Source organism: Thamnophis elegans, chromosome 6 (assembly GCF_009769535.1).
Source record: "Thamnophis elegans isolate rThaEle1 chromosome 6, rThaEle1.pri, whole genome shotgun sequence".
Lineage (NCBI taxonomy): Eukaryota > Metazoa > Chordata > Lepidosauria > Squamata > Colubridae > Thamnophis > Thamnophis elegans.
In genome coordinates, this window is record NC_045546.1 from 15,565,171 (window position 1) to 15,578,283 (window position 13,113).

A 13,113-nucleotide genomic window follows, 5' to 3' on the forward strand; every position below is an offset into this window, starting at 1 on the left:
CCAAAACTGGAAGTTTTTAAGAAGATGTTGGATAACCATTTATCTGAAATGGTGTAGGGTTTCCTGCCTAAGCAGAAGATTGGACTAGAAGACCTCCAAGGTGCCTTCCAACTCTGTTATTCTGTTCTGTTCTGTTCTGTTCTGTTCTGTTCTGTTCTGTTCTATTCTATTCTATTCTATTCTATTCTATTCTATTCTATTCTATTCCATTCCATTCCATTCCATTCCATTCCATTCCATTCTATTCTCTCTTTGTGAGCTGAGATACCCTTTTGCATGATGGTGGTCTAGGCTGCAGCTATTCCTCCTGTCTCCCAAGGTCATTCTCAGAATACATTGCAGTAACTTAACAACTAACGTAATAAGATTATGTATTCAAAATACATTGCAACATATTATTTGTCTTTTGAATGTACCTGAAAATGTGAATAAAACATTGGAGAATCACGAGACACCTCTTCAAGTTGCAACAGGGATTGGTAGATTTCATTATAAATTCATTGCAAGTTAGACATTGAAGTGATAAGTTTAATCAGCTCATGTAATCAGATTTTTCATGTTTTGGTATTCCCGCAACGAAGGAACTACCTTGTTTATTACCCCTCCTTATTCTGTCTGTGTCTGATGCCAGTATATTAATCATGCAGTTTGCTTATACAATCACACATTATATATTTATTTTATTTATGTTACTGCAATGGAAGTCTTTAAGAAGATGTTGGATAGCCATTTGTCTGGAACGGTATATGGTTTCCTGCCTAGGCAGGGGGTTGGACTAGAAGACCTCCAAGGTCCCTTCCAACTCTGATGTTGCATTGTATTGTAATAGAAACTATGAGTGTTAAAATAATTTAAAAGTAGAAAGGCGTGTATTTCTGACAGAGCTGTAACTATAATTTACAGATGTATGTGTCAGGCCTGCAGCCATATTTTCTTTTGGATTTTTGGCCTGCCACACTTTCTATTATTCTACTCTGCATTTTCTATTGTGGGAAAATGAGAGGGGGGATTGGAAGGAGTAGATGCTATGTAGCCATAACAAAATTCTTTCTAGAAAGCCAAGATCATCCTTTATCTTTGCACCTCTGCACCTGACCGGAACTGGATGGGTAGAACTGCCAGCATGGCAGTGGAAGATTGGACCATGTGATGGACTTGTGGATTTGGGGGCAAGATCTTGAACTTTCAACTGGGTGGGGAAAACCAGGAAGCTTTCAGATTCGGATTTTCCCAGATGTGTCAACATGGCTCTCTTAATAAATTGGAACTTTGAGCAATACTTTGCCTTGGACTCTGATTTACTTTTGGATGCTATTTGGAACCCTGACAATATGATTCTGGCTGTGTCGGTCTTAGACAAGGCAGAGTATCCAATTTGCTTTGAGACTGGCCCGTTAAATCCCCCGTTTTCCCCATTAAATTACTTATCTCCCAGCATTGTAGTCTCAAAATCTAATTGACTAGCCACATTGGATAAGGCTTAAGGGCAAAAATCTAGAACCCCCTAAGTCAGGGGTGCCAAATTCAAGGCACGGGGGCAGGATCTGGCCCAAGGGGTGCTTAGATCTGGCCCATGTGATCACCTTGGAAACAGCGAAGGACTAGCCCACGGTGCTTCTGCCAGCGAAAATGGAGCTTGGGAGGGCTGCAGGAACCATATTACAACATGCGGGTGCCTTTCCTGAGTTCCGTTTTTGCTGGCAGAGGGTTGCAGGAGGCCATTGCAGCCGAAAATGGAGCTCGAGAGCCAGTGGTGGGTTCCTACCAGTTTGGACTGGTTCGGCCGAACCAGTAGTGTTTTGGCTGCCTGGGTCGCTGGAACCGGCAGTGATCCAGGCCTGCTACACCCTCAAACCAGTTCCCCAGACGGCCCCGTTGCAGCACCATCTTGTTTTTCCGTTCTGCACATGCGCAGAACAATCTTAATTGTACTCTGCATGCACGCGCAGCACACATCCGAGCACACGAGCAGAAGTGCCCACCGGATCCCACCCATGTTGAGAGCCCATTTTCGCTGGCAGAGCACTTGGGCTGCCACAGGGAACCCCAACACGAGTGATGTCGAGCTGGCCACACCCACCCTGGTCCCCTGAGGTCAAATACAACCCTGATGTGGCCCTCAATGAAATTGAGTGTGACATCCTTGCCCTAAGTCAAATAAGGAGGAATTGCAACAGATCGGATTTTCATTTTGAAGTGAATGAAGACGTGCATTTTATTATTCAAAGGAAGGAGGAGGCAGGCGCTATAAGACCTTCAATGCTAGAGTCTCAAATGATCTAACTTTACCACTGGTTAGCCCTCTCTGGTCTGTGGTAAGAACTGTAAGAACCACTTGCTTCCCAGCAGAGATGGCTCCTGCAGGTTTGACAACAGAGTCTTTGCCAAGCCAAGGAGCGGAGGCAGCTTTTGTCAGCAAACGCCGGAAAGACAGCAGCCAGCCCTGGAGACCAGGATGGTCAAGGGACAAGGTCACACTCTCTACAGAAGTCAAGTGCCAAGCCTCAATTATTTCCACTTTTCCCTGATTTGTCTTCTGTTACACCACAGTCTTTAAATAGAGTCCCTACCTATCTGTCTGCTAATATTTATGGGTCTTTTTTAACCACACTTGGACTTCAGGAAAGACCAATGTTATTTTCCTTCCATTTACCACTTCAATAACTTTGATGAAGAATGAAGTGCAAGATGGCCTTGAACAGGAAGAACCACAAACAAAACAGACCTAGCACATTTTGAGGAAATGCATATTTCCAGCAAAGGTCATCATGAATGGAGCCTTTGGTCCACACCTTTTTTTTAATGTGGTCCTCCAAGCTCACCTTTTCCCACAATTACCGAAAATTGGTGGTACTGCCTCTTGTTATCCTGAAACAGGAATGGTTAAGTCATCATCGCCTCCAGTCAATTAATTCACCTTTTATTTTTTTTATTTTTTTTAAAGACTTATATACCGCTTCATAGGGCTTTCAGCCCTCTCTAAGCGGTTTACAGAGTCAGCATATTGCCCCCACAGTCTGGGTCCTCATTTCACCCACCTCGGAAGGATGGAAGGCTGAGTCAACCTTGAGCCGGTGAGATTTGAACCGCCGAACTGCAGATAGCAGTCAGCTGAAGTGGCCTGCAGTACTGCACTCTAACTACTGCGCCACCTCGGCTCTCTTAATGGTTTTAATGGCTGAACCATCCTTCTTCCTTTTCTCCAGCCACCAGTCACTCCCTCCTACAATCCCAAGAAACCCTACAAGTGTCTTTTTCAAACCATCAAGCAATGGAAAGAAGTTGCAATGTTACATTGCAGGAGGTCCAACTCAACAACTGGGTTTAAATTCCTGATATGGCATGGCTTGTTTGCTATGTTGTTAGTTGCAAAGTTGTGTCCGACCCATCGCGACCCAATGGACAACGTTCCTCCAGGCCTTCCTGTCCTCTACCATCCTCTGGAGTCCATTTAAGCTCACACCTACTGCTTCATCCAGTGACTTCATCCAGCCACCTCATTCTCTGTCGTCCCCTTCTTCTTTTGCCCTCAATCTTTCCCAGCATTAGGCTCTTCTCCAGGGAGTCCTTCCTTCTCATTAGGTGGCCAAAGTATTTGAGTTTCATCATCAGGATCTGGCCTTCTAAAGAGCAGTCAGGGTTGATCTCCCCTAGACTGATTTGATCACCTTGCAGTCCAAGGGGACTTGCAGGAGTCTTCTCCAGCACCATAGTTCAAAGGCCTCCATTCTTTGGTGTTCAGCCTTTGTTATGGTAAAAACTTTCACAGCCATACATTGCAACTAGGAAAACCATAGCCTTGACTATATGTACTTTTCTTGGCAGAATGATGTCTATGCTTTTCAGTATGCTGTCTAGATTTGCCATAGCTTTCCTCCCCAGGATCAAGCATCTTTTAATTTCTTGGCTGCAGTCCCCATCTGTGGTGAGATTGGAGCCCAGGAAAATAAAATCTGTCACTACCTCCTGGCTTGCTTAAACCATAGTAAATTGATAAGCCACAATTGATTGATTAAACCATAAACCCTGTTTTTATAAACCATGATGAAAGAGATTTCAAAATAAGCATAGGTGAGACCAAATCAAAGCATCACTTTTTACACCAACCAGGAAAAAATGTGTAGGTGTTTCCATCTTTTTTTCTATAGAAGCGGCACTCCTATGGGGGAGAAAATTTCTGCCAGTCTGTGTAAAAATTTGTCAGCTCTGCTCTGCTCAGCGCACATCTGTCTTTAATGTTGAAAGTGTGTCATTTTTCCAGTCAATTGGAAATCCCAGCAGGAAATATTCCCCAATTCTGCAATTTTACATTTGCTATTATTAATTTTGCCAAATTTATGAAATAATCAAATAAAACTCATAGAAATATCCCCTCTGACTACATTTTCTTTCTACATAGCTGGTTCATCTTTCATCCTTGCCATCTCATAAGATCATGTTTTTGTTTGGAAAACATTTTGCCCTCCAATGAAAACAAGCAGCAGATTTTTTCAAAAAATCAAAGGAGTAAATGGGATTATTGGAACTGTACACTGAATGATGTGTGTGCAATTTCGGCTCAGAGACAATCCAACACATAGAGGCAGATGTTGAGGCCCACCGGTGGCCCAGCTGGCAGCAGAGTCAGACAGTGAGGAGGTTGGGGAGGAACATGGGCCAGTCCTGGGGGCTGAGGAAAGCTCAGACGAGGGCTCTGTGTCGGAGGCAGAAAGGGAGCTAGACATTAATGAGGCAGACGAACACTGAAGCCTGTTCCCAGTGTGCGCATGCGCAGAGCTTCCAGAAGACAAGAACAACTAAGAAATCAGGGTTAACTTGGGAGTAAAGTCACACCTTGATGGAGATTGGCCCCTCCCATAGGAAACAAAAAAGGAGCGAACGTGGAGTGGGTCTTTTGCAAGAAACAATTTATTCCTTCATTCGTTTCAAGAGTGGAAAGTTCTGTTTGTGACTATAAGAGACTCTGTGCCACGTTTTGCCTTGCCCTGTGTTTGGAAATTAGTTATCTGGCAGCTCTCCAAGTGAGATAAAGTTCGTGTTGATAAATATTCTTCTGAAAGACTGTTTGCCAAGCCTTGCTGACTGTGAATGAAAGGAATTCACCATTGTGTAAATAAAAGAGGTTCTGCTGTGACCAAGCCTCTGCTTCATGCTTTTTAAGGAAGCCGAGGTCAGAACAGCAGGGTGTAAAATACAGGCAGGAACAGCACACACTGAATGTCACCACCAAGTAGTTGGCATTGTGCAAAGGAACAACTGCACAGTATATAGGCCAGACCCTCGAAGTTCAGATAGGAGATGCCATAGAAATCATGGACAATAACAGAGCCAAGATTCTGTGGGACTCCTAGATCCGCTTGGACAGATCCAGATCAATCAACCAGACATTGTAGACAAGGATCAGAAGACAGCAGGGTTGATAGAAGTAGTGGTCCCTACTGATAGTAACATCAGGAAGAAGGAGTAGAACAGAGGTGGGTTCCTACCAGTTCGCACCTATTCGGTAGAACCGGTTCGTCAAATCTATCAAACCGGTTAGAAGAGGTTCCACCAGTGGACCCGGAAAGCAGGCCACACCTACAGAAGAGGTTCCAAAAAATTTTGAAACCCACCACTGGAGTAGAAGCTGGACAGGGTCTGAAGGAGGAACTAGAGCAGGGGTGTCAAACTCAATTTCATTGAGGGCTGCATCAGGGTTATGTTTGATCTTGGGGGCAGGACAGATGGGCATGGCCAGGGTCAGTGTGGACAGCTCAATGTCACTCATGTCGGGGTACCTGTGGCGGCCCAAGCATTCTGCCAGTGTAAACAGGCTCCCAAGCTCTGTTTTCGGCTGCGATGGCCTCCTGCAACCCTCTGCCAGTGAAAACAGAGTTCGGTAGGGCCGTATGCAGCCCTCCCAAGCTCCATTTTCACTTGCAGAGGTTCTGCAGGCCTGTCCTTTGCTGTTTTCTAGGCACCCCTGCGGGCCAGATCTATGCACCCTGCAGGCTGGCCCCAGCCCCTGGGTCTTGAGTTTGACACCCCTGAATTAGAGTGGATGTGGAAAGTAAGAGCCAGAGTGGTCGTAGTGACAGTAGGAGCACTCAGGGCTGTTAGTCCTAAACTGGGAGATTGGCTCCAACAGAACCCAGGAACAATAGTATAACATCTGTCCTCAATGCCCCCCTCCAGGCCTCTATAAATTAAATTTAAAAGGCTATATTAGCCTTTCCCTCCCAAAAAAACCATCAGAATGTTCAGCTGTTATGACTTATAATTGTGTTATTTGCTAACATTAATTATTTCTGAATGTTTGTCTCACATTTCTATTTCACTATTTCCATTTTTTTTAAAAAAATTCAATTGTTGACTTTAAATTCCAAAATCAGATCCATATTACCGTGTTTCCCCCAAAATAAGACAGGGTCTTATTTTCTTTTGACCCCCGAAATAAGCGTTTGGTGTTCTTTTCAGGGAGGTCTTAGTATTTTTGAGGTGCAGGGGGCAGCGAGCATGGTCACTCATGGCTGCTGCTGTGTTGCAATATTATCCCTCTGTTAATGCAATTTAGGATTGCATTGGCTTTTTTGGCTGCCGCTGCCCACTGCTGGCTCATATTTAACTGGTTGTCCTCTAGGACTCCAAGATTCCTCTCACAGTCACTGCTATTAAGCCTGATTTCACCCAGTTTATACGTGTACTTTTAATTTTTCTTATCTAAGTGTAGGACTTTCCTTTTCTCTAAATTGAATTTAATTTTGTTAGATAGGGCCCAGTGTTCAAGTCTGTCAACATCCTTCTGGATCTTGAGCCTATCTTCTAGGGTGTTAAATGATCATGCATTGCTATTATTGTAAGGTGACCAGACACCCGCTTTTGGCGGGACAGTCCCAATTTTTAACAATTTGTCCCACATCCCGTGGCTTTTTTTAAAAGTCCCGATTTTTGTATAAATAACTGAGTTGCATAGAGGTCACACACCTCATTGGAATGGCAGCTTAAGTAAGGATGATGCCCAGAAGTGCGGCTAGTTCGGGGCGCGGGTCTAATCTGAAGCATCGGGCAGGAAAGGGCGAGACTGTTAGCTGTGAAAGAGGGCCAGGGAGGGAGGGAGAGATGGGGATGAATGGACATAAGCGTTTTGCACCGAGCGGCGCTCACCCAGGGTAGTTTAGTAGGAGCTGGGTTCCCCCCCCCCTTTGAGTTGTATTAAAATAATAATAATCCCGGGAGACTTTTGAGGGGTTTGCAAAAATGATAGCAATTTGCTAGGAAGAGGGGAAAAAAATCCATCCCAAATGGCCCGATCGGCAGAAGGTCGACTTGCTTGCAAGCTGCGGTCATTTTGCACCCGGGAGGAAGCACTTGCTCGGCTTACGTGCTGCTGGCAAAGGGTGGGTGGGTTCCGTGGGCGGGGAGCAACCAAGCGAGCGGCCAGGTGTGCGGGATGTCGGCCGTGTGCCTCTAATATCCTAGGGTGGTCACACGCAGGTCCGAGGGGTACAAGTGTGGCGCGATTGCCGGACGTGCCGGGCGAAGTGAAAAAGGCGTGCACGGGAGCAGCTGCTTTGCCTAACTTTCTTGTTAAGGAGTAGGCTTGGATCATCTGGGACTCTGCCGAGTTCAAGCTTTGGTTGGGGCTTTTGTCAGCTTAGAGCCTCATCGAAGTGGTGGGGGGGGGGGTGAAAAGTGGGTGGGTGGAAGGAAGGAGGGGAGACTGGTTTGCCACCGCCTTGAAGTAGGCTATGAATTAGCCAAGATAGGACTTAGTCGGTTTTCACATTTTCTCGCGGCGCCCTTTTAACTGCAATGTAGTCTGACTTTTTATACTTTCTTTTCCAGGGTTCCTGTAAAAAAAAACCAACCCAACTTAAAATGTAGGGGGTTGTGTGGGTAAAAACCTAAGGGCTTCTGTTGTGCTAAAGCTGAGGACTGTAGGAGTATTTGGGTGTGGTGTGTATGGACCATGGACCATATAGACCAAATTTTTAATCAAGAATACCCCCCCCCCGGGTCAATGGTGTCCCGCTTTACCAATGTTAAAATCTGGTCACCTTATATTATTGTGTAATGAAACTAATGGTAAGGACATTCTTGTCCTTAGCATTAGCAGGGAAATAATAATTATAATATATAATGGACTCTAGTCTCTACTCAGAAAGCAAAACTTGCTGCTTTTTCTCTCATTCAAAAGGAGCCAAAGAGGGCTAGATAAGGTTTTGAGGGTTTATTGAACAAGAATGTTCATTTTGGCAAATTTTCAGATTCCTCTCCTATCTGAGTTCACGTTTGGTTTAGCTTTGCAATTTTATTGCTGCCAGCTCACTCGTCACCCACAAAATACTGGGTTAGAGACTCCTACAAACCTTTCATTGCCAGGAATGGCAACCACAAAAATAAGTCACTCTCAGGACTTTGTAAGCAGAGGAGACAAACCACAGATTTGTCCCTGCTTGGAATAGGAAGAGGGAAGGACACAGGGTCATCTCAAATGGGATTGCGTATCTGTGTCATGCTGCAGGTGGGGAAGAAGACATGACCACAGGAAATAACTGGTTAGCCAAGCAAGAGACATTCTCTGTTGCAATACTCTCATAAAAACCCACTGAAATCAATTACTTGCTTTTATAAACATGCAGGGAAACGTTAGCCTTCCAGGAGCAACAAGGACATCATGTTAAATGACAGGTTGCCAAGAAGTCTGTACTAAACTTTTTTTCCTGGATGTGTTAAAAAAAAAATAGGAAAGTTTGCTGAATTGTAGACCAGACCTGAATTATACTTAAGTTTTGGTCCAGAGAAGGTGGCTCAGCGGCTAAGACGCTGAGCTTGTCGATCAGAAAGGTCAGCAGTTCAGCAATTCAAATCCCTAGTGCTGCGTAACAGAGTGAGCTCCCATTACTTTTCCCAGCTTCTGCCAATCTAGCAGTTCGAAAGCATGTGAAAATGCAAGTAGAAAAATAGGAACCACCTTTGGTGGGAAGGTAACATTGTTCCAGGCGCTTTCGGCATTTAGTCATGCCAGCCACATGGCCATGGAGATGTCTTCCGACAGCGCCAGCTCTTCAGCTTTGAAACGGAGATGAGCACCGCCCCCTAGAGTTGGGAACGACTAGCACATACGAGCAAGGGGAACCTTTACCTTTGGTCCAGAGACATCTAAAGGTTATTTGCATTCATCTTCTTTAAGGCATTTTAATTGTAAATCTGCACCAGTTGCCTTTTTAGATTGTGTGTGTGTGTGTGTGTGCGCACACGCACACCTTTGACTTCCCACAGATTTCCTGTCAAGGTTTTGAGTTGTTTTCCATTTCCCGTTTCCTAGGGCTGAGAGAGAACGATTGTCCCAAGATTACCCAGATGGCTTTCTAGCTAAGGTGGGACTAGAATTCACTCTCCTAATTTCTAGCCTGATGCCTTAACCATTACATTAAACGGGATCAGGTTGTTTTTAGACATAAGATAATAAAAATATTCAAGAGAGTCTGCTATAAGTGAGATGTGAAATTTATTGTATTTTAGTTATATTTACAATGGTTTAATTCTTCTATAGACAGTTTTATGCACACTTTCAAACACCTGTAAACAAAGACATACCGTATATACTCGAGTATAGGCCGACCCGAATATAAGCCGAGGCACCTAATTTTACCACAAAAAACTGGAAAAGTTATTGACTCGAGTATAAGCCTAGGGTGGGAAATGCAGCAGCTACCGGTAAATTTCAAAAATAAAAATAGATACCAATAATGTTTTTGAATATTTATTTCAAAGAAAAACAGTAAACTAGCGGTGTATTCAATGAAATACTTCACTCACCTCATGATGCTGACGTCCCGCTGTGATGATGATGTCCCGTGCAGCCGCGGGAGCGATGTCCCGCCTCCTATGACACACGGCACAGTGATTCCTATCATTGGATCACTGTACCAGAGGAGGTGGGACATCGCTATGTGGCTGCTTGCCATAACAAGGAGGAGGTGGGACATCGTTGCAGAGCGGCAGGAGGGGGAGGAAGGGGAATCGTAAGACAGCCCTGCATTACATTAGAACGTGAGGAGGGGGGATGGTGCGGTGCGCGCTGCGCGGCAAACTGACACAGAGGGAGGGGAAACTCACAGGGGCACTGGGCCATTCACGAGTGTCACCCAGCGGCATGGCCCCGCCCCTTTTTCTCCTCCATTTCGGGCAAATTTTTCACTGACTCGAGTATAAGCCGAGGCGGCTTTTTTCAGCCCAAAAAGTGGGCTGAAAAACTAGGCTTATACTCGAGTATATACAGTATTTATCTCTAAAAGATTGTACAGTCAATCTTCCCTGCTAAAAGTCTGTAGAGATTCTCAGTTATCCAGATCAAGGTTGTCCCAAAGGTGTTTTTTTCAAGAGGCAATTGGATTTTTTTTTCTTTGAAGACATTTCGCTTCTCATCCAAGATGCTTCTTTAGCTCTTACAGGATAGATTGATCCTGCTAGTTCAGGCTAATAAGAGCTGCAGAATCAAAGTTCCTCATCTCTATTCCAAGGATACATCAATCTTAATGACTGTGGATTAGCTTAATGGACGTTGCAAAAAAAAAAAGTTGTAAAATCCAGTTCACTCAACAACAGCATGACTTATAACCATAATTCCAAGCTCAGTTACAGGGCTACCAGGTGTAGGATTGAAAAATTTTAGCAACCGGTTCTCTACCGCGTTGCTGGATAGGCATGGCCATGGTGGATGTGGCCTACTCAGCCTCCTGCACCACGGCAAGGAGGGGGGTTTCCGGAACTTCTGGAGGCCCATTTTTCAAGGCTTTTCTTGAGCCTCTGGGAGGGTGAAAATGGCTTCCCCCGGGTTCCGGAGGCCCAAAATGGGCCCATTTCCAGACTTCCGAAAGGCCCAATTTTCGCCCTCCCAGAGCCTCTGCGTGGGCCCTGTACTTACCTGGCATCCAAAACAGGCTGCGTGGAGACTCCCGGGAGGGATGGGCGGGGCCAGCCAGTCAACTACTGGTTTGGCGAACCAGGTGTAAAATTAGCATCCGGTTTGACCGAACCGGTCCGAACCGACTGAATCCCACCCCTGAGGACTACCTATTAAACCAGATGTCTAGTTTAATATTATCTTGAATCTTGACTGTTGCCTCAATATGACCTAACACTCAATTACCATCCCACCGATCTCTTGGTTAGAAGAGATGCAAAGCTTCCTTCCCCAAAGTCAAAAAATTTCTGGATCCTTCCCTCCCCACTTGAATTTGAAGCACTATAGCCAGTATCTGTCCTAACCCGACCTAACATTGCCAAGTGATTATAAGTAGACATGTATAAGCTGGTTAGCAAATATCTCTACTGGAGATATTAAAATTCTATTATGCTTTGTGAATAATGAGAAAAGTGGAAACATGGTGATTCATCTTATGAGCTTTAGTTTTAAGATTTTTTTTTAAAACTGCTTGCTTTTCTATTTCTTGGGTGTTTTTTTTTCTTTTTTACCAAACCAAGGAAAAAGAAAATGATTTGCAATGATCCTATAACCTAAATGCTTTCAAAATGGGAATGTATTGAAGCAATAACTAAATCAATACACATTTTAGCATTTCTGTTTCCCCCCCGCTGTTTGGCGTTAAATCCGGTAACGATTGCAAATGTTCCTTTTTTGTACGTACACGGGGAAAAATGCAGGAGTGAAATTCAGCAGGTTCTGACAGGTTCTAGAGAACCAGTGGGAGAAATTTTTGCCGGAGAACCGCAAATACCAGTTGTGGTGGGCCACAGAGTGGGGTGGGAATGGGGATTTTGCAGTATCCTTTCCCTGCCACGCTCACCAAGCCACGCCCACAGAACCAGTAGTAAAAAAAACAAACCCTGAATTTCACTAATGCAGAAGTGTGATACTATGTAGCATTGAAGAAAGTTCAAAGCTCTTAGGAACAGAATGTTAAAGCATCTGTGATCAGTTGGTCATTGTTATTAAAAAAATAAAATAAAAAATAGAACATTTCCCACCAGGTTTGAAAAAGAGGGGCCATTCAGAAAATGACTGGGGAATCTTGGGTTTTTTCCCTATGCCATATATGAATTGAATTAAATCTGTCACACATATGTAAATCTCAGATCCATCTAAGATCTGAGCAAGGTGATGGTGGGGTTATTTTTTGGCACAATGATACAGAACAAGCTAATTGCCGATCACAGAGGTTTAGGATTTGCCCAATTACAATAAATAGGGTCTAACTGGTCATAGTAAACCTTGCAACCAACAGCAAGTAGATTCTGAAACTAGGAGGATATTGATTCTCTGCTCTTGTTGAGGAGGACAACATGGGAAATATTTAGCCTGGGGTACTTGTAAGGCAATCTGATCTGACCCATCTGAGAATACAGCAATAGACTTATATACCGCTTTACAGTGTTTATTACAGGTCTGTCTAAGTGGTTTACAGAGTCAGCCTATTGGCCCCAACAATTTGGGTCCTCATTTTACCCACCTTGGAAGGATGAAAGGCTGAGTCAACCTTGAGCCTGGTGAGATTTGAACTGCCAAATTAAAGGTAGCCGGCAGTCAGCAGAAGCAGCCTACAGTACTGCACTCTAACCACTGTGCCAGAGGCTCAATATGGCAGTTTTAGGGCTTTTTTGTTTTAGCCTGAAGCCCAAACTATGCCTTGAATGAGAAAACCATCAAAACAGCTACTTACTGTAATTGCTAATAATAATCGGGAGGAGGAGGAAGATTTTTCTGGCTTAATTCAGGAAAATGCTAGAAACTTCTCAACCCAAGTACTTTTTGTGTACATTTCTTACAAATCACAGGTACACTGCTTTAAGGAGTAGGGAGACAGGACTGACTTAAATCCACAGGAAATATCCTAACTGGGATCATAGCTATTTTAATTATGAGAAATCTAGAATATATTAGGCATTCTATAGTATTATTAGTAGCTGGATAGATCTGAGATTTATGTGTGAAGGATTCTTATTAGATTAATATATGATATGGGGAAAAGAACATTTGTTCTGAAAATGTACAATCTATTTTAGCATATTATTTTACTTTACAAATTTTGTTTTACTTTAATTTACAAGGTACTGAGTGCCCTCTAGTGGTAACAGCCTGCCATGTCTTATAATCATATTTCCCCATTA